The sequence below is a fragment of the Anser brachyrhynchus genome (genome assembly GCF_964034855.1).
Source record: "Anser brachyrhynchus genome assembly, chromosome: 6".
Lineage (NCBI taxonomy): Eukaryota > Metazoa > Chordata > Aves > Anseriformes > Anatidae > Anser > Anser brachyrhynchus.
In genome coordinates, this window is record NC_137700.1 from 33,141,785 (window position 1) to 33,164,527 (window position 22,743).

The 22,743-nt window shown below is 38.1% G+C and overlaps 2 long non-coding RNA genes across 2 annotated transcripts; one reads left to right on the plus strand and one right to left on the minus strand.

Moving 5' to 3' along the window:
• Nucleotides 1-586: 586 nt before the first annotated feature.
• Nucleotides 587-2,080, minus strand: LOC308196800. The gene is made up of 2 exons (XR_013952410.1): nt 2,025-2,080; nt 587-1,436 (listed from the first exon to the last, which is right to left on the minus strand). It is a non-coding gene; the product is annotated as an uncharacterized lncRNA (long non-coding RNA).
• Nucleotides 2,081-8,634: 6,554 nt separating this feature from the next.
• LOC308196802 lies at nt 8,635-21,977 on the plus strand. Its single transcript, XR_013952412.1, has 3 exons — nt 8,635-9,446; nt 9,559-9,610; nt 20,234-21,977. It is a non-coding gene; the product is annotated as an uncharacterized lncRNA (long non-coding RNA).
• The last annotated feature ends 766 nt before the right edge of the window (nt 21,978-22,743 follow it).

Consider the following 22,743-nt stretch of genomic DNA (forward strand, 5'->3'; position numbering starts at 1 on the left):
ATGTAGTGCTTATTTCCTGGGTTCTGCAACTTCTATTTAGACAAATCAAGTGGGAAATACCTCTTGACCTTGCAGTCTACTTAGCAGTGAAAATCGAACCAGAGGCCATTGGCACAGAGCATGGTGTCATGAACAAATCATAGTTATGGAGGCAGTATTTCTGTTCTCTCGACACGAGTGATATATGGCAGGCAGCTGCACTTTTGTGATTTAACATCATAATTTTTCAGTTTCTATAGATTATAGGCACTTGGAGTTTTCCTGGAGCTGCCCACAGTCACTTCTTGGAGGGGGCAACATCTATATTTATTTATTTTTTCATAGGCCAGGTGTTGATATGGCAAGATTTCTCTGACTTGCCCATGGTCATAGTGAAAAGGATGGAGCAGAGAAGTGAACTGAACCTGCGCTTATCAGATCCCAGGAATGTGTGCTATCTGGTGTTCCGTGCTTCCTTCAGCTCCTGAAATTGGCTACATCTGATTGGAAAATGATGTTATCAGAGAGAAGCACTGAACATAACAGAAAATGATTAAATGATTCCAGCACCGTTTAGTCCCCCCATGTTTAGAAAACCAAGAAAAAGACAGATTTTTAAAAGCAAACTATCTCCCTCTGCTCCCAGTTTACATGTCGAAAAAAGAATCCCAGACCTTTCAAACCACCACAAAAGTTAACGTGAATGAATGGCTGTAGGAACAGAGAAAAGAAAGGACTTTCTGAAGTCTACTCCTTGCTGTTTCAAGTAGAGAAACTATAGAAATTTTTCCATGATGTTATTAATATTCATCCTGAAGCCAGTTAAGTTTCATCCTTTAAATAGTCCTTTTGTGAAGCTTTTCCAAAGCTCTTCTCTGCTGGTTAGCAGCTTCCTCTTAGTTAGCAGCCTAAGTTATTATCTTTATTTTGCCATTGCTTTGCTCCTGCCTATTTTATTTCTCTGTTTCACAGCTTCTCCCAAATAAAACCACCATCCTGGATCTTTGTCAACTGGCAGTTTGAGACAAATTTCATTTCAGACCTGGTCTAGAGCCCATTTAAGTCAATGGGAGTCTCTGATGAGTTCAGTATGTTTTCCAAGAGAGCCTTTATAGGCTATCCCTTTAGTCAGCCAGATATAAGAGGTCTGTGTTGGTAAAACAATGTGCCTAATTAAACAATGCTACAGTTTAGACTGCAGAATCCTTCATTTATGTGCTTTTGTTGGCCTGTTCAGGAAGATGAGTCAGGGAGTCAGGAGATCCAGAATTTCAATAACATGTTGGATCTGACAGCCAACAGAAAAGGCATTAAACTTGAGAACAAGTTCAGTAGATCACTTTTTTATGCAAGCATCATGATAAAGCCACCTCTGGAATTATTCTACTGCCATTTGTCTTCATTTCACTTCTCTGCTCACTTGGACACTGCATGAAGCCAATGTGCCTGGGAAAAAACTACACAAAATGCTCTTTTCAAGTTCCTTTCCACATTTATTAGTATTATCTTTTAAATCACTCAGAGTAAAACCCTCCAGTTCTCCAAAGATTATGTTATCGTCACTGATCTTTTACAATTTCTGAAAGGCAGTGCTTTTGTGATTACCATTCAATACATAAAGAGGCCATTAGTCTAGCTTTTTATAGTTTTTTGCAAGCATCACAATGCATAACTGTATTTTACAGGTACAAAACAGTAATTTGACTTATAACGAAAACACTACACCATAAGAAGTGGTCAAAATAGTTCATTGCAATAAGTAAACAAAGCTTTTAAGTAATTGACCAAAATTATAGATAGTAGGAAATCAGGTGATGATCCATCAGATAAACTAGTCATGTAATATTAACCAACAGATGTTAAAGAACTGCTAGACTAGCTGCAGCTTGAGATACAAACAACTCATTGAAAAACCTTGTCCTAGTTTGGTACTTAAAGTGACTTAAGCCCAACACAACAGAAAGAAGAGCAGAAGAGTGGGAGTTAGAATTTCTCATCTGTAAACTATGACTCAGTAATCAGGAAAGACACAGACCTACCCCCACCTCAATAAATCCTCAGCAACTTTCCCAGAAGAGTTAGGATTATTGTTCCCTTCTTATGTAGCTACAGTCCCAACTAAGGAGTTGATTTAACTATTTAAATGTTTGTAATCATTAACCTTTCAATAAACACACAGCTTCAGCTTATTAAGCTCATTAGCCTGTAACAAATGAAGCTTTTGAACATGCCAAGGAGCAAAAGTATAACTGGATTCTGAAAGCAATTAGATGCATTTGGAGAACATGATAGGTCTCTTGAGGACTATTCAGTACAGAGATGTGGATACAGTCTCTGATTCAGGAGATCCCTATGCTGCAGGCTGCAGAAATCAGGGTGGTTATATCAAGGGAACACCATATGCACTTGCTAGCTCTTACTATCACCATTACTCTTTGGTTCCTGTGTCAGGTGCACCTTTGGCCTCATTCACTACAGCTGTCCTTATGTATTACAAATGTGCAGCCGGCAGCCAACATGCAGTGTCAATGTAACAGAAAGAAAGTAGCAGAAAGCATCAGTATACACCCTATTAGCTAAGTAGCCTTTACAGCCTAATGATGGTGCAGGCTCTATTGCTCAATCCCTTTCTAAGTCTAGCTTTTGACCAAGGAATAAATGTTACTTCCTTTCTCCCTCCTTTCTCTCCTTCCTTCCTCCCTTCTTTCATTCTTTTTCTTTTACTCTCTCTTTCTCTCTCTTTTCTTCTTTTCTTCCTCTCTTTTTTTTCTCTCTCTCTCTCTCTTTTTTTTTTTTTCCTTTTCCCTAATTTCTTGGGTTTTCAACTGAGAAGACAGTGGTATTGTTGATTTAAAAGGGCAGATTTCACAAGCAGATTAACATACTCCATATGTCTGGTCAGTTTGCTGAAGAGCCCAAAATGTGCAGCTATTAAATATAATGAATGAGGAATGATAGATGATGTCTCACACTCCTAAGCTGGTAATTAAAAAGGAGAGAGAGGCTGCTGGGTAAAGAGTGCAGAAAGCATCCTTCAGCCACAAATCCTTGACATAGAGATGTCAGTTGTTCAAAAGAGGTTTTAACATCTCTGACATGCGGACAGCAACGGAATGGAAAAGTAAGCAAAACAAAGCACTGGAAGGGCATTTTAACATTGTGTTAGGCAAATGAGAGGATAAATGATGACTGTATATTGGATGGCTGGTGGGAGGGTTATAAACATTACAGAGACAATTGCCGCTAAATGAGGTGTATCCCAGGCAGCTGTCCTGATGCATTAGGAGACTGTTTTCAAAAGAAAAGATTCTCCCATCAACATTAAAACAAAACAAAACAAAAAGATCCCTTTCACACAGCTCACACGCCATGAATAGCTCAGCAGCACTATGAGCTGAACCTTTCCTGAGGCAGGCTGTATTCTGGCTGCCTCCTTTTGGGCATTACGGTTACCTAGCATAGGCATGCACTCTATAAGCTTTAGTCTTCAGAGAAAACCTACAGCAAGCTACCCTGCCCTGTTTGTCTGCTTTTGTGTCTTATGCCTCTTTGATTTGTATGTGGTAAATCTGAGAGCCACCATGCTGGCCCAGCACCCGGTGGAGGGACAGGCTTGATGAATGGCTTGCTGGAATTCCTCTGCTCACAGGAATTGCTGGTTTATTTCAAGGTCCATGTTTTCATGTCATATGAATCTATGACTGTCTGAGCTTTCTGCATTTTTTTAGCGGACATATCCAGCTTGCAGATGTAAACGCAGTGCAGTCTGAGAATGTAATACTCATGTTAAAACTAGCAGTGTTTGTTTTGTTACTGTTAACAATATATTCAGCTCTTCTGGAGCACCTTTCTTCAGTAGGCTTCAGAGTACATTATCATTTCACAGGCAGGTACTGACTCTACTGAGGTACAGGCAAAGCATCTCATCCTTTATCTCTGGAACAAGGACAATTTGTCCATCTTTGTCCTGGGAAAACAGTGCCACAGCTGACATATGATTTCTTAATTGTAGTGCAGTGTCCTATCCAGAAAACACTGCCCCTCTTTGTCCTGTGAGAAAATTATAGTCTAAATCAGCTGCAGTTTTTACTTTAGTCAAGTATTCTTATTTCTGAAACTGAGTTCATGCCTAATACCTTTTATGTCTTTGTTTTATGCTAGAAACCTCAGCAATGCTGACTTCAGCAAACTGAAAAATGGGGTCTCCCCCATTTCATTAACTTATTGATGCTGGCAGATGGCTTTCAAGCCACATTTCTTTTCCCTGGTCAGTATATCAATAGTGATCCACAGTGCAGCCTCAGGTGTTCCACAGAATGATTGCAAGTCCTTTCCCACCATCCAAAAACATGCCTACATATAACAACACAGAATAAAAATAAAAGAAAATAAATGAGCAGGCAAAATCTACAACTAAACTTTACTTGGTGGAAAATCAAATCTATTCTGACACAAGATGGTACATGGGTTTGCTTTTTAAAATGTTTCTGTTACTAAAGACCGAAAGTCACTTTTCCGTAAGATTTGTAGACTAGTTATCCTCCTAGCAGATCGGAGAGGTAGGATGCAGTGGTTTTGTTACTACAGAACCCATCATATTAGGAAGGAATGAAAGTTACCTGCTGTTTACAGCTGACAGGAGAGCCATGTTGATATATTCCTCTGTAACAACAAAATGGTCTGGAGCAAATAAATATCTTGGAAGAATGGACTTTGCATAGATAGAGTATCCCTTTCTTTGAGAGTTATTGCTGCTGTTTGTCCTGCAATAGCACCCAGATTTGCCCCAGGGCTTTTAGGCTCTACATACTACAGTCTTCTCACAGAGTGAGAAGCATCTCTGACACCAGAGCGTCAGAGCCTGATGAGCAAATGGAGAAGTGACAATCGAAGCACAAAGAAAAGCTGGCCTGTTTTGGGGGAACACTGACCATTCAAAAGAAAATTATTAAAAAACTATTTGTAAAATGTTGCTTTTTTCAATTGCCCATCTGAACAGACTGCAAGGAGCACATGTCTACTCCTAAAATGGTGCCAGGGTAGAGGTCTTCAGTGCTGTCTTTTGGAAGTCCAATTTTGGGAGAGAGAACATAGGGAAAGCACCAGGAATAAAAGTCTGTCATAGGTTGTGCAAGTGTAGTAATGGCAATAAAAGAAAGAATAATTATAACTGAAAAAAAGGAAGCTTTTTCCTTCTGAATGGGAATGAATGGGATTTCAACTGTGCAGCTACACTTCTCGGGAGCAGCATGGACTTTGGTTTCACCATCTCCTGCTTTGCCATCTAGATGGGAGAAGGGAAAGGGAGTTGCTTGCCCCTGCATATGCCCTTTGAAAACTAATTTTCTTATAGGATTGCCTCCATCAAAAAATTCCCCTGAAATAATTTTCTTTCTCTCTGTCCCTCTGCCCTAGTTTCTCTACCTTTCTTCAGCAGCTGAATATGAAACCAGTTCAACACTGAAACAAAAAATTATTTTGTTCCTTAGTCTTATTTTGAGAAATGGAATGAAAACTTCTATTTTACAGGCAAATCAATTCCTTCTCCAACCCCACTTCATATTATAACAGACAATAGAAAAATACCCATTCTCTCTAAACTTGACAGGTGCCACCACAAGGTGAGATGGAACCACTTTTTGCTTTCATTATAGTCTTTTTTTTTCTTTCTTTTTTTTTTTTTTTGAATATGTTATGTACATGGAAACACTTCATCCATCAATTTAGAAGTTCATTTCCTGCTGCTGCCCTTCACCCTTCATTCAGGTCTCCCAAGCCAACCGTGACTGTGCAACATAACTGACTCTGGTATAAATAAGAGCTGAGGAAATGGAAAATTAAGAGCTCCTCTAGCCCTAAGGCTAAGTATCACCCTCCTATTTGTTTTCTCTGTATGCTAGACTTAATACTTTTTCTCAGCTGAGTATACAAGCTAATACACTGTATAATCAGAGGGAAAACATTACCTTATAGAAAACTCATTTCTTATCAAGCTTGAGATTTCTGCGGATACTGGAAATATTTTACTGTGTCATAGTATGTGAACAAAATAGAGAAGAAACAACACAAGTGAATAATTATTTGCAGCTTTAGGGTTTCATTTGCATATAAGATTCTGAACACTGAAAGTGGAGGGAGACTCAACACTCTTCTTCCATCTGTGCCACCTTGTTGCTGAAATCGAAGGCATTTCCATGTGGGAACTCAACTGATGCACAAAAAACTTCCATCTTTACCAAGCAATTAGTGATGGACATTCCCAGTCCACCTATAGTACACAGATCTCCATCATAGCAACAATGTGAAACTGTCTCCTTATCTACCTTACGTATTTAGTTCAGACACTCTGTGGTGCCCATCCATTCTGCACAATGGGTATATCTGTGGGATACATCTGTGTGGATAGATTTGGTCTATGGCAGGGTCTGAGGGAATTCAGATTGTGAATAATAACCTATTCACACTAGGCCTATTAATCTAAAATGGGGCACGAGCCTGAAAAAGTACAGGCCTTAGAGCAATCCTCTTTAGGCAGCTGATTTTCACCATTCATCAACCCATCATCTATTTAAGGTTTATCTAAGTATGTGTTACAGAGAGAGAGATGGATAGAGAGAAATGTTTGGATAAAGACACTCACATTAAGAGAGTTGTAAATTAATCAATATAGCTCCAATCCTTTCAAAACTTCTTTAAAAAGCTGTAAATATGATACCACAAGAAGGTAGTTTGTAAGGGAAGAACTTAGCTTGCATCAGATATTCATCAGTATGAATAGCACTTGATAAAAGATATATAAAATACAATTCCTGTCACCCAAACCAGGCCTCAAGCATCCCCTTCACTCTCAGTCATGTTGCAGGCAGACCAAATTCAGCCACTCAGATCATCTGTCCTGTGGTTAAGTTTTTGTACTGACTATCTTGTTATCTAAAATAAAAATGTAAGTAAAACCTTTTAAGCCCATCCCATCAGTCGGTTGTTCACCCACTGTATTTTGTACCTGTCAAGCTGTGTGCTGGGTGTTTTCTTCAGAAGGGTACTGTGAGAGACAGTATATCAAAACCTTTGCTAAAATCCAAAAAGAGCACATCAGCTGGCTTCTCTTGGTCAACTAGATGGGTAACCTTGCTCTAAAAGGAAATTAGGTTAGTTAAGCAGGACTTTCCCCTCATGAACCCGTGTTAGCTTTGACCAATGATTACATTGTCTTTCAAGTGTTTTTCAATAACCTGACTATGCATTCTTTTTTTTTTTTTTTTTTCTTTACAGCACAGAGGTGAAATAAGTTGGAATCTAATTCACTGTTTACATTTCCATCATACTGATCTGAAGATGGCTAGTAGTGATTTATCTGAGGCTACACAGGAGATTTGAAATAAAACACAGTCTTGCTGTAACACTTAGTGATATGGTTTACTTACAGTAACTTTACAGTTACTTAGTGATATGGTTTAGTGGAGGACTTTTAGTGTTAGGTCAGAGGTTGGACTAGGTGATCTTGGAGGTCTCTTCCAACCTAGACGATTCTGTGATTCTGTGAACACTTTCCAAATCTTCAATAACAGTCCTAAACACCAGGCCAGCTTCCAACATGAGATTCAAAGGACCATTTTTTTTTAAAAAATATTGAATCTCTTTGATCTTTCATATGGCTGTAAAAATAGGACTCGTTCTTTACAGTGTATATTTTAGCTCCTTTTATATAGATAAAGGAATACTGAATAGCACAGACATATTTGCAATGTAAGATGTTCTTTGAAAGACCTTACTCCTCCACAGCTCCCAGGAGCTCAGGATTCTGGAGTCATTGTCTTTCATGAAACACTCAGGCTCACTCACACACACGTGCATTCTCTCTCTAGTTTCCAACATTTCAGGAAAAAGTTTGAAAAATTCTAATCTGCTTTTCCATTCCATCTTCCCTTGATCAACACCAGAAAACAAGTGAAAAGATCACAACATGATTTTGTAAAGACTTCTGACTATTGAGCTAATATCACAAATTCTCTGGCAAGGGTTTGACTCAGAATTTATCCTTGTCTGAGCCTGGCAGTGTGTGTGCTGGTCTACTTATTAGAGCAGACGGATGATCATCAGGGCACTTAGTTTCCCTTACTTTTTCCTGAGCTGGTTAACACTTCACGAAAGCTGGGAAAAAGAAGTGCCTAAGTCTGGGTGTTCTAGAGCTGGATGCAGCTGGTAGTGCACTTCTCATGGGACAGAAGGAAAAGGATGGATATAATCAGGCTTTCACTGCAATCAGAAGCGCATGGAAGTGGCTGTACTTCCTTAAGGAATATCTTTATGGGAAGTTATAAGAAAGGCAGAATGCCCTGCAGAGTAACCTACTCTTCAGATTGTGTCATGAAAAGTCACGGGCTATGAGATTGATTAGCAATAACAACCCAGAACCACAATCATTCCTTTGTGCTGAAGTCCCCACATATTGCTAGTGTACTTGACTGGTGCTGACAGGCCACCTGGTACACTGCTTACTGGATTCACAAGGGAAAGTGCATTTATTATGGGCAGGATTATCTAAATTGGTGATGCACAGCAAATATAACATCCTTGCCCTGAGTATCCTGTATCACAGAGGAGACAGAGAGAGAGGAAAGAAAAAAAAAAAAAAGGGGAAAAGGGGGTGGGGTGGGGAGGAGAGGAGATCATTTTGTTCTCAGGTGCAGCTGAAATGGAAAATTGTGAAGTGGGGATCAGGAAGGGGTAAACAGTGAATTTGTGGAACGAATAACATGTCGTTGTAACCACAGAGACAAAGTTTTTTGTTCTGGGATTGATTTCTCTAAATACATTCATTTCATTAGTTTCTTTGGTCACTTTTTGAACCCTAATTAAGGAGACACTATCTGAAGTAGTCCCCATTCATATAAAAACTCCTCGAAACCATCTTTTCTATTCTGGGCTGAGCCATTCTGAGAAGCTAGCTGTTAGATCAATAACAAAGCAAGAACAAAATAAGTTTGTTTGCTTTTTTTTTTTTTTTAAAGGACCTTTTTGCTCTATTGCAATCTATTTAGCTTTCCAATCATGTGGCAACTTCTGTTAGTCTTCAAGAGGGAAGGAAGAATGCCGTACGGCAGAACGGCTTGTGCGCCCTCCTAGGAAAACCTGCACCTGCTTTCTGCCCACGCATCCGCTCTCATCTCAAATCCAAGCCACGAGCTGATGCTACACAGCTGCTGTGAGGCATTATGTCAGGGCTCCATTTGCCAGCATTTCTGCCACTCTGGATCATATTGGTGTCTCGTAACAGCTCCCAGAGCAGCTTCATCAAGCTGCTAATGTCAACCAAGTAAATAATGCATGCTTCAACTTTGGGCTAAATATACATTTGTCTGATAGACCGTAACAGCCACCAAGTCTGTTGTGCTAAGCAATCCTTAGCTGTATATTTACCAGATCAATGAAGTGCTTACAGCTTGGACACATGAATCAGTGTTTAGGTAAGTTTTAAAATAATTATTAGAAGTAAAAGAACACTGCTGTCCATATATTGCACTTATGTGGAAAAAACCTTCTCTCTTGTGTTGCTTTTTTTTTTTTTTTTTTCCGGAGCCCCTCGAGCCCTGATCAGCAGAGGTACTTAGGCACAACTGAGTAAGTTGAAGTAAGTGTCTTAGCTTCACTCATTATAAACATGACTTCTGCAGAGCATGTTAGGATTCTCACAGGATCCATCCTGTTCCCTAGTATCATTTCAGAACAGTTGACACGAACCAAGGCACTTGTTTGCTATAAGAGAAGAAAAGAGAAAGCACTGTGGTACTCGTCTACTTGCTCTGGGGTCTGAATCTATTAAGGACAATAGGACTGCATGAGGATGTTTCTACAGGAACAAAATACACAGGCAAAATCTAGATTTTTTTTTTTTTCACCAGAACAAGAATCACAATTTGTACCCATTTCTCTTGTGGGAATAAGATGCATAAGCTCTGCAATGTACCCTCTCCCTCATCTACTTGGGCATGCAAGTTGGAGAAGGCAGCTGGTTTTATTGCTCTCAGGTCACTAATGCAGAAAAGGAGGTACCAGTGACTGTGGACCTTCCCTGAGGAAATTCTGAAGAAGCCACGTGGTGGCTTACTGAAGTTAATTTTTTTACTGCTCTGGCAAGAAGTTCTCTACTGTCAGAGATGAACCAGCTCAGTAGATTTCTTTTTCCAGTCCTCTCTGTTGGTAACCAGGATGATGAACATAGGATATTGTCTCTTATTTTTCCATCAGATACTATTTTTAAAGTGTGCAGTGCACATACCTGCCTCTCTCTCAGAGTTTAAGCCAGATAAAGCAAAAGGTGTTTCTAAATTTCTCGGAGTAATGCTATCTATGCGATGGTGATTCCAGCTTGTCCATTTTTTTTGTTTGAGTAGAATCTGTGGGAAGGTGAAACAGAGAAGAAAGCTTCATTTATGCAGCACAATAAGGAAGGTTGCATGAGCATTGAAGGCCCACTGTTACCTAGCCAGCAGTAAGAGCATTGACAAGAAATAGCTTCTTAGTGCAAAATTAGTGAAAGCTAATTTGGTTAAAAATCTGTGAGGGATGTTTTGCTAAGGGAGCATGAAGGTTTGCTGTCCATCATCTAACACAGAGGAAAGGAGAAAATTCTAACTAGAAATAGAGGAATAGTTGCACAGCCTACAACAGCAGTCTTATTTTCAAATGCATTTACTCCAAATTATTTGTTCCATCCTTTCAACCAATACCCAATATTACTGAAATCCAGACACGAGGTCTGCTTGAACTTGACTCTCAACTGACAACACACAACATTTCACAATTAACTCTTATCACTACTGTCTCCAGAGTCCTGGCTCTCATCTTGCATGTCAAAACATCAACTGTCTGTTTCAGACCCTGATTGTGTTGTCAGTGACCTTTGTAAACTAATCTTCAACAGCCATTTGATCAATTAATGTTTTATGCAAAGATTAGTACAATCTGAATAAATAAATAAACTAAACTAAATGTGAAATTACAACAAACAACATGTCAGGCAGGAAAATATTGGTTTAAGAATTCTAATGATGATCATGATTTATTAATGCACTTGTCAGCATCTGTTGCTGAAGACATTATGCATGCCTTGATAGTATTTGCCTTGATTTGTTGAATGGAAGACAGATACACAACAATCGTATAGTGAAAAGTATTACAGTGTCTGAATCCCATGTTTTTCATGTCTAGGGGAGAGTTTCTTCATGCTCTCCCTGAATCTGGACTTTCTTTATAACTTCTTTATTAACACTGAAAAAATCTCCAGAACACTCTGTGTACCATGTTCCATCAACTCCTGTGATCAGGCAAAGCTTATTTGAATATTTCAGTGCCTGATAGTGAATTCAGGAGCAACATGGTATTTTTATATGATTCTTTCTAGAAGGAGGAATATCAGATAGATCTCAGAAATGGAGAAACTTTAGTTTTTCTACTCCGGTACCTTCACATATTTCATAATTTCTGGAGAATTTCTGTTGATGTTAAAAGTGGATTAAAATGAAGAATGACTACAGACTGTATTTTTACTATATATACCATGGTGCTCACTTCAGTGGGCTGTTTTACAGTCATGACTAAAATTTGCAAGTTGATCTGCATTTTCTTTATATTTTCAGCTGTTCTGTCATACATCTGAATTTTCTCTCCAGGCATTTATTAGGGACTGTTAGAAAAATCACCCAAACCAAAAGAATCATGGTTATTTTCACATTTGGGGGAAGAGGGATAGCTAAAGTTTGTGGAAATTATTATTATTTTTTTTTATTTTTACTTTTATTGCAAAATATCTTTAAGTGCTTCAAGGTAGGGCTGATTGAAAATCAAATTCTTACAGCTACTTTTGAAATGACATTTCTTATAACTCCTGCAGTATCCTTGCTGTCCATGAAAGGAAATTATTTTAGGTGTGAAAAAGTGCAGTGGTGGACATTCTGGAAGCTCTGGATTCCCATTCCCCACTCAAACATCAGGTTCCATAATTTAACCACTGAACCTTAAGGCTAAAGGCAGAATTATCTTGTCCTCTCCTGGATTTAGGTCTGCAAGTTCTTAAGTAAGATGCAGTCCACATCATACTCATTCTGTTACTCAATAATTCCTGTCAGTTGTGGTAGGTGCTTCCCTGCCTATCATGCTGGGTATTGATAATCCCATTTGAGCTAAACTGACAGTCTCCAGCTTCCTACTACTAAGAAAAAGACCTTATCTTTTCCATCTTGAGCCAAGCACAGGCTGAGAACCATGTCACAGCAGCAAACACCACAGTGAGTCTCAGGAAACGTCAGACCCACTAGGGACAAATATTCCTCAGACATTTCCGTGTTGTTCCTAGGCAAAGTTATTGTAGGCTGATGGTGGTGGGATGAACAGGAAACAGCAAGTGGAAGGAACCCTAGGAAAACTGACTTTCAGATGCTCAAATACCTTAAAAGCTCTCAGAATCCCACCCTAGTGCTTTAAGACCAGGATTAAAAATTTGCTATCTTTCCACCTACATAAGCAGTGAAAACTTTGGACTGGAAAATAATGGAGGTACTGATCCCTTGATCTATTACTCAGGAGTTCTTCAGCAAATCTAATGAACAACATAAAATTTTTTCTAGTGCAGGAGAAGACTGTTAAACGGATTGCACTGGTGTATGGAAATGTCATTTTTTTTATAGACCTATAACACAGATAAATTGTGGCTTAAAGACAGAGGTGGCCTTTGTTGAACCTCATATGTTCTTCTGATCTTTGTTTGTGAACCTTGCTCTCCAGAGGTTTATTCCAGATATTCAAGCAATGCTTCTTTTTAGATAATCGATAACAACAATCTGTCTTTCCCTGGACACATCAGTCCTCTTGTCAGCTTTATTTCTCTTTATCTTTTGAGAGGTTTTTCGTTTCAAAGGTATTTAATGAAACACCACTTGGTGTGATATCAGAGAGGAAATATCTTCATTTAACAGATTTAGTCTTTTAATTGATTGAGTTGTGTATTACATATGACCTTTTGATATCTCAGGTGTTTAGACTCCTAGTAAGTTTATACCTTCATCTTACATTTTTTTCTTAAGAAGACATCTAAATTTTCAAAAATATAACACATTTACTTATTTGTTCATTTTCTTGATCTAGTAGAAGGTAGAATCTAGAAGTAGAATCTGTTCTGTTAACAAAGATCTTTTAGTTCTTTTCTGACAAAGTTCTTTTAGCTATTGGAAATTTGGTTTCTCTTTAATAAAGAGCAGCAGAGAAGTTCTTGGAAAAATAAAAAAAACAGATGGCATTGATGAACAATAAAAATGACAGCAAGCACACTGCCATTGTTGTGCTACTCCTCTCTTGCTCCTCTGGTTTAGGAGACTCAATGTGTGACAAAGATATGGAAAGATACAACCAGTACTCAGACAAGGGTGATGGTGACACCTTTGCAGTTATCTCAGGGAATAGTCACAAACATTTGAAGCAGAGAAGAAGCCTTGCCATTTCAGTTTCATCAGGAAACAAAACAGCTACTGAAAAGAAGAATGAAACAAGTGACAAGGATCATCTGGCTTCATCATTGTCTGTTTAAAATAAAATTCTTAGCATGGACGGGATATTGGAAAAATAAAGTAGCTCAAAGGCTGTTCAGGAAAAAGAAGAAAAAGCTTTGGAAAGCTTGGAAGGATTAGTGGACAGAAGTAGACAGATCATTTCTTCCATGGCATTTCTACTTACATTTTACTGCAACAGTTCCTAAGCAAGAGGCTTTTTATTGTCATATCAGATATAAATGGTAAAATTTAATGTAGTACTTGTCAGCTTTAAATACTAGAAGTATCAATAAAATGTCAAATTATACTTGACTTCAATCCTAAATGGTTATAAAAATGCAATCCAAATTTACAGTCATTTAGTCTTCTCCCCCTTCCCCCCTCCCTTCTTCCCAGTAAAGCTCTACTATATGAGATTTGTGGGGAGGAGCTAAATTTCCTTTTCTGTTTCAAATCTGGTGATTCATTGAGGTTTACATCACCGCTGAAACTTTCTTTCCTTAGAAATCAATGGCTGAGGACTGAAGCAGGGACCCGACTTTTTAATTATGGCTTGAAGTAATGTAATTGTGTATCTTAATGGCTCATACTTCTCCTTGACAGATTGTCCAAGTTTGTTTAAAGTTTTGAAAGCAGTGAAATCAATTTATTAGACAGTCAGCTAGCAAAGAGAGAAAGCATTGATATTAATTGGAATGTAGACATAATATCACCTAATATCTTTGTATTTTTGTGAAATATTTTACACATTGAAGATACTGGCTGAGAGTGCAGTAAAGAGGAGTATGAGTTTCTATTCAGTGATATTTTATATTCCTGGTGCTTCAGTGAGCAAAACAGCTCTGATTGCATCATAAGTGCAACATTGCAAGCCCTGGCTATGTAGACAGTGAGTTTGGTGAGATTTCTGAATGTTAGGATACATGGGCTGACAATACAGGGTATCAGGGTCACAGCACCCTATTCCAGCATATAGTGTGCTCTTACCAATACCCTGAAATATGGCTTTGGTCTCATACCTTTAGCAAAAAAGCGCAAGTAGAAAGTCTGCCTAGCCAGCAGGGAGTTATACAAAATAATCTAATGGCCCTTTCAGGCTTCAAATGTCCATTAGCCTCTGGCTTAAGAAATCATCACCCCCATAAAGGTTAAGCAAAGTCCTTTTAAATGCAATAAACACCTTTCCCAGAGTCTTTGATTGAAAGTATCTGTAAATGTCATGGTTTCAATATTAATAGTCCTCGCTGATGTTGGTTAGGTTAATCCTCAGTGATGCAAACCAAAATCCTTTCATTTGCTGTTCAGGTTACTCTGCCATCCTGCAAAGAACTGCCTGTGCCTATTAGTATCCTTTTCATTAGTGATTTTATGATTCATGTGAAATGCAGAGCAACAGGACTAAATGCAGCTCTGAAATGAAGAGATTTATCTAGTTTGCTAAGACATTATTAACTTGTATTGCAGCTTTTTCTCTCTGATCAATTTTTGCAATTGTCAAACTTGGCCTGCATCTGTTCTCAAGAATCACCACAAAACAGGAAAAATTGAATTATCTTGAGCTAATCCCTTGTTACTATGGAAAAACAAAAAACAAAAACCAACCAACCAACCAGGAAAAAACAACAGGAAATATCATGGAAAATAGGAAAATAGGGAATATATGTTTGTGAAAATAGTAAGGAATTTTGATTCCTAAAAAGGCTCTCAGGAAAACTAACTAACTAAATAAATAAAAAAAAGAAAAAAAAAAGAAAGAAAAGAAAACAAAACCAACAACAATTCACACTTTGAAAAAAACACGGAATAGCCTTTTGTAAGTATTGGAGAGTGACAGGTAGATTAAAAAAAAAAAAAAAAGCTTCTCAAATGAATTTCTGGGGCAAGGAGCATAGGTATTTCAAGGAGGAATGCAGTATTCATCAGAAACTCTAAGTAAAATAAAACCCGGCATTAAAATGGCCTTCCTCAGATGACAGAATGACTTCCTGAAGTGGCTTCTTTCTTCAATACTGACCTTCAAGAATGAAGAGTTCAACTACTTGAAAATCTAAGAAATTAAAATGATCTCTGAATTTCCAGTGAAGCGGAATCCCATCTGTAGTTAAGAGCCAGCCCTGACATCCTCAAATGAAGAAAGGAGTGTGAAGTAGTGTATCAGTTTTAGGGACAGTGGTCCTTCCTGTCAATATTGGGGTAACATCACTTGACAATATTTTCAGTGTCCCTTAGGCCAAATGTTGTGTGATTGCACAGAGACAAATTTTCCATGAAATTTGACAGTGCAAGCCTGCTGCATAAGGCAGATCTAGTGATTTTTTTAATATAGTGCAGTGATCAAAGGCCAAACAGAAACTCAGCCTCCTCAATCTTCTGCTTCTCTTGGCACCTAACTCACAGCAAAGTAGCATCTACTAATTCCTCCAACCAAAGGAGCTTGTAGTAGTTTATCTGTACCTCATTCTGGATTTAACAACTGCTTCTTACCCAATACATAGTTGATTAATACTGTCGGTGGATTTCTGGTGCCAGATCACTAGCACAGCACTGTTTTGGAATGACAGCTCAACTGGAGAAGAATTCTGGCATCCACATTTCAGAAGCAAAGACAAATCTCACAATAGAGAGCCACAGGAATGACCCTAGAAAAAAGTAAATGGTATTTGTTAAAGATAGCTCAGATTTTCTCAGGGATTAGCTACCACGCAGCTGGTTTATATGGTGTGCCAGGAAAATTGTGACAACTTAGAAACACTTACAATTTTATTTCTTCTTTTGTGTTCCTCCAGAAAATCTCATTTTTGAATTTTATGGTGCCCTAGCCAACCACCATGAGATAACTAGATGCAAAGTTCTCTCTTTTCTTTTTCTGTTGGATAAGAAGCTGACTTCTGGTATGAAACAATTTCAGGATGCATGACTGCATCATTCAAGAGCTAAGCATTTCTGTTGTAAATGTAGTAAATCTCTCATAAAGGTAATTATGCATACATATATATACATTTACAATACAATACACATACACATACAATCAAATCTGTTTGTGGCTGCATGCCAACTTGATAAACTGTCACGGTTTGTCTGGGATAAAGTTAATTTTCTTCACAGTGGTTCATATGATGATGCGCTTTAGATTTTTGATGAAAATAGTGGTGATAACACAACGATGTTTTAGTTGTTGCAGAGCAGTGCTTACACAGAGCCAAAGACTTTTCTGCTGCTTCTGCTGCCCTGCCAGTGAGGGGGCTGAGGGTGCACCAGGAGCTGGGAGGGGACACAGCCAGGACAGATGGCCCAGACTGGCCAAAAGGATGTCCAATACTATATGGCATCATGCTCAGCAATATGAGCTGAGGGTAAAGAAGGCGGGAGGGGGGGATGTCTGGAGTGATGGCGTTTGTCTTCTCAAGAAACTGTTGAATGTGATGAGCCCTGCTTTCCTTGAAGTGGCTGAGTACCTGCCTTCCGATGGGAAGTAGTGAATGAATTGAATGAATTTTGTTTTGCTTTGCTTGTGCACGCAGTTTACTTAGTAAACTGCCTTTATCTCAACCCATGAGTTTTTATCTTTTTATTTATTTATTTATTTATTTATTTATTTTTCCTTATTCTCTCCTCCAACACACTGGGGGTAGGGAGAGGGAGGGAGTGAATGGCCGTGTGGAACTTAGCTGTATGCCAAGTGAAACCACAAAGTAAACAAATAAGTAGTGATGTTGTCTTTGAGAAGTCTTTGCAAAAAACATTCTAGGAAACTCCGTGCCTCTGTAAGTGAAGATCTGGAGTCAAGTGAAGCTTCGACACCTTTAGATCAAGCAGTGTCACAGCATTTCAGTCCTTCAGCCTTGAACATCTCAAGGTCAAACCTTACGTCAGTTCCAAGGAGATTCAGTTATTTTTGAGCTAAAAGAGAGAAGCTGGTAGTGACAATGAGACAGGCTGACATTTTAAGGGTTTCTAATAAAACACCACACTGAGCTCTCACCTACAAAATGTAGGACTTTTCTTTTCAAAAGTGGATGTGTAAGGCAAAGGTCTGACTTTTCATCAGCTGGGCGATTTCCTCTCTGAATTTGGATATGGGACTCTAAGGAACAGATGACCGTGATGGTTGAATAAATCCCAGGCACTATAAGTTAACTCTTGCCTGCAGAATCTGTTTCTCTTCAAAAATCTTTCTGTTTGTTGCCTCAGCTGGCAAAAGGTAAAACTTTTGCCAGGATAGAGAAAGGAGATCAAAAGTAAAAAGCTGCTGAAGAAGCAACCTCCACAGTCTCTGAAGAGCCATGTTATCATTGTGCTGTTGTCTCTTAACAAAATCAGCTCAGTTTTGTTTCCTCTTTCTACCAAAAAACAATGTTTTGGGGTTATAATCAGATTTGGTACATCTCCACCACCTGAAAACTGATCCCAAGTTTCCTCCTGATTTGTGCATGGGACAGTGAACATCTCCAGATGCTGCTTCTTCTGACTTGCAATTCCAGACACCTCCAAGAGGAAAGCTTTAAAGAGCACTGAAAAATGAAGGGATCTACCCTGATAACCCAGAGAACATTCGTAATAATAGCAAGCACTTTGATGAGGACCCTGAGAAATCCTACAGCTTCTGTGTATGGAAAGGAAGTGAAGAAATGGAAGAGCAGTCACCCTTGTGAATACACCAGGTCAGTCTGAACTCCTCAAGAGGAGCCTGGCTGGACAGACATGAAACATGTTAAGATGGAGGAGGACTTGTTAGGTCTGTTGGGGTCTGTGCCTTGCTCTGCTGTAGACTCACAGCATGATACTAGACAAGTCTGACTGAGAGCTTCAACAAGAAGAGAAGAAAGGTGCCCAGGGTGAAGTGTTCTGGGATATAACCACATTTCTGTTTAAAAACCTCTGTGTATGTAGTGTTATATCTTTCTGCACTCTGGCTCAGAGGACAGACAGGCTTGTTTTCAGGGATGTGGCAATACTTGGATAGCTACAGCATCTGAGCTGTAAATGACAGGTCTTGGAATAACAAAGGGGGAACATCACCTGGGCACCTTTGTTCTGGTGAATTTGCCATGTTTATAGATGTCTGGAAACTGAAATCCTGATATCTACATTACCAATTTCCTGACTGAAACACAAATAGAGCAGTTTTTATGTCTCACGCTTACATATTTGAAGTCCAAGTGAGCATTTTGTTTTAGTTGCAAGAAAAGTGTTTATTTTTTCTAGCTAATCTACTACTCAGCCCTGAAATTCAATGTTATAGTGGGAACCACAATGTTAATACCCTTTTTAGCCTTAGAGGTTAACTTACGTGAAGAAGAGGGATACTGGAATATGTCCCTGCCCATGGCGGGGCTGGGGGGAACTAGATTACACCTGAGATCCCTTCCAACCCAAACCATTTTATGACTCTGTGATTCTATAAGAAGATGTTTGGAGATACCAGGATAGACTCTAAGTAAAATATCCGTCCTGCTAGTAATAAATGACACTGTTCCCATGAATCAAAACTTTTGAATAATTAGTAAATATATAATTTATTTGCATACATAAGTCCTTCAAAAGAGCTTTTTTTTTTTCTTTTTTTTTCTTTTTTTTTTTTTTTTGCTGAGAAGAATAATGGAAAGATGCATTTCTGACACATATTGGATTATTAGAAGACAATAAAAGATTCAGGCATGTTTTCTGCAGCCAGAATATACAGAATGAGAATAGATAGTAGCTAAGTTTGTTGTAATGTAGAAACAAACTTTCCAGTTAGTCACACAAAGCCTGGGAAATCCACTTTCAAATAGATTAGGAGTTTCCATTAAGGAGTCTGTCATTATAATGTTGTGGAGACGATTCCTGAAAGGTTTCAAAAGCCAAACAAGAGCCGATTAGCTTCAATATCAAAGCAGAGTGGCCCATTTAGCCAATGCTATTGATCTTAAATACAATCTCTGCTTAGACAGACAGCAACTTCAAAAGCGAAACAACAATTAAAAAAAAAAGAAAAAGCTCCCTCAAAACAACTCACAACATGACAATTGTAAAGAAAATGGAAACGTCTTAGTTCTGTTCTTCTAAGAGGCATAGGAGAAATGTTGTTGTCAAGATTTTGTATCTAAATGCCCTTTGAATCAAAGTTTTTCATGAGGAAACCAAGCAGCATCTTTTTAAAAGGCCAGACAAATAGAAATGCCTCCAATCTGGTCAGCTATAGCAACACCAAGTGGTTCACATCATGGGAATGTTTGCTAGATGGAATACTTGAAAAATGCAACTGCCTTGACTCTAGAGCTCGAGAAAATTCTCTGTAAAATAGATTTGACTGTTCTCATACTGAGATCAGGTAATGATGAAGCTGAATCTTTGAAATTAAAGGCTTACTGTCAACATGTTGCCCAAGTTTCCAAGGCTATGAGAAACTTGCCTTTAACAATTCCTCCTCCATGGAGAAGTCTTTGGAACACTTAGTCCATGTAACACTGAACTTATATGTTTTTTGAATGTACATAGGCAATGTCTTGGCCATGCTTTCATGGTCAGCTATATCAATATTCTTCCTTATGAAAGATGGTGAGAAGACACAAGCTCCCATTGTAGTAGTCCAGAATGACATGGTATTGGTAGGTAAAGTGTTTATGGTAGAGCTCCAAGGTTGTATATTGATTAAGCAGTGGACATGATTGCTGTTTGTTTTAGTTATTTATTCTTTTTTTTTTCTTTTCTCTTTTTTTTTTTTTCAGTTGAAGTAACTGCATGACTACAGCACACATGAATATAGAGAAAATTGAGCATCATGATGAAGAAATAATACACGTTGAGTGTTATGTTTATAAAAGGGATGAGTGCCCTCCAAAGAGACCTGCTAGAAACAGGAGGAAAAATCAAAAAAAAAGTAGAAACTTCTATAAAGTAGAAACTTCTATAAAGTTAGTAAAAATGAGTAATCCAGCAATAAGCCTGATAAAGAGAAATTTGCTTCTGTGCATAACAGGTATAAAGATGAGGAAACTGAAATTATTCAAAAACATTTTGCAGTGAAACAATTGCAATACTTACATGTGTAATGTACTTACACTCTACATGTACTTACACTCTATCCATGACTATAACCATGATGACATACTCACTTGCTGGAAGCCCCTTATGGGGAAAATATGATCAAAAGGTAATATACTAGGTGGTGATTTTGGAGCTTTCCCTGCTCTTGCCATCTCGACAGATTTTTTTTTTTTTTTTTTTTTTTTTTTTGTCTGATATCTTAGTTCCACTCCAGAATACTGGACTTTTTGACAACCAACCTTGAGAGCTGCTAGATGGAAACCCTTTTTAACAGCTTGGTATTAACCACGGCAGAATAACACAATATAGCCACAAGTAGTGCTTTCTCCACAATTTCAATGATCTGTCTTTACCTCTCTTCTGAAGAATATAAAGCAAAAATGATCTATTAGAATTGATCCTTGTTTGCTCTAGTCATTCTACTGAAACAGAATGCCACCTAGTGTGAATGACCGAGATATTTGGAAAAGAATTAAATGTGAAAAGATGTACTAGTGCAGGAGAGGCTAGCACTGTGACCCAGGCAGTTGCTGGCTAGAAGACAGAAACTTATTTTGTACACAAGAAATTCTTGAAGAAGTATCAGGTTGCACGCACTCTGAGTCAGGAAATTACGTAAGTACAAGACTGAATGTTCTGATGCTCTGTTGAGTAGAAAGTAAATATGTACTTTTAAAATATTGTTATTTTGAATCACTATTGTCTGGAGACAAATTTCAATTCAATTCCTTGATATTCAAGTGTGTGGTAAAGTTCTGCTTCAATGCACCTGGACGCTACTGACATCAGAGCTGAATATGATCCTTCAATTCCATATCTGTAGCACAGAAGTTGCTCTTAACAAGTGAAGAACCAAATGTGGTTGCATTAGGAGTAGCTGAATCACTGAAGGAAGGATGCTTACCTTGCATAAAACACCTATTTTCTGAGTCTTGCTCAGCAAAATCACTGCAAGTCCACTTAAGCAAAGAGATATAAACTGGGCAACCCTGACAGAATAGAAAGGGTCACATTTTGGTATTAGAAGTAGTTCAGTTTTGGGATGTATTTCAGATTTCCAGAGGAAAAAGAAAAACAGTGTTCACAATTATATCCCAAATGATCTGGAAGTAAATAGTACACATTAGATAAACTTTCTTTCTTGACCAAAAACCTTGCAGAGTTTTGCAGCGAAGTGTTTTTGAATTATCAAATGAGTGTTTTGCAACCAAGATGAAGATAATCAGAATAATAAATGGACAGCTATAGCTTCAGAAGGGGAAAAAATGGGAAAATTGTCAGTCTGCCTCTGTATGGTGTGCGCATACTTAAATCTATGCTGAAAGCTGCACGGAGCTGTGGGTGGAACACTTTTATTTTTATTTTATTTTATTTTATTATTTGATTTATTTTATTTTATTTTATTTATTTTATTTTATTTTATTTTATTTTATTTTATTTTATTTATTTTATTTTATTTTATTTTTTTGTAGTAGGGAAATAACAACAGGCAGATGCAATATTTGCTGCATCACTCTTTTGGCTACAGAAACTGCTAACCTCCTCTTAGCCTAAGAAGCCCTCTTGACATGGTCAGGGTTGACCTTGACCCATGTTAAATAAGTAGACAAATAACTGACTTTTAACAACTTTTTCTAGGATCTTTCTCAAACTTGATCTCCCTGGACTGTTTTTGCTTCCCATCCTTTATCTCAGTAGTATTATTAGCATTTTGAGTTCTTAGATTAGTGAAGAAAACACTGTTAGGAATTACATGACTGTTAAATGAACCAGAAATGTGTATAAGAGTCTTGCAGCTGATTGTACACGTGACTATAAATTTGAAATATGGATGCATAATTTTATTATCTCATTTTCTCCAGAGACGCCTAGTTTTTATATTTGTTGTTTCCTGCCAAAAAAGCCAGACTTATGTTCCAGGTGTGGCTCATATTCAGGGCTAAAATGATTAGGCATTTCTATACTGCTGTCCATCCCCATGAAAGTCTGTACAGCCTGACATCCTCACAAGATACAAGAACTCAGTTGTTTTTCCAGTGGGAGATTCACATTTGGAAGGAACAGTAGATGAGCACAAAAGGACAATTATTTCTCTGTCTTCTTTAGCCTCACTGCCATGTCCAGTACCTACATTTACACAGACATACTAATATATATACAAGTTGATGTTTTATTCACAAATTTAACTGGA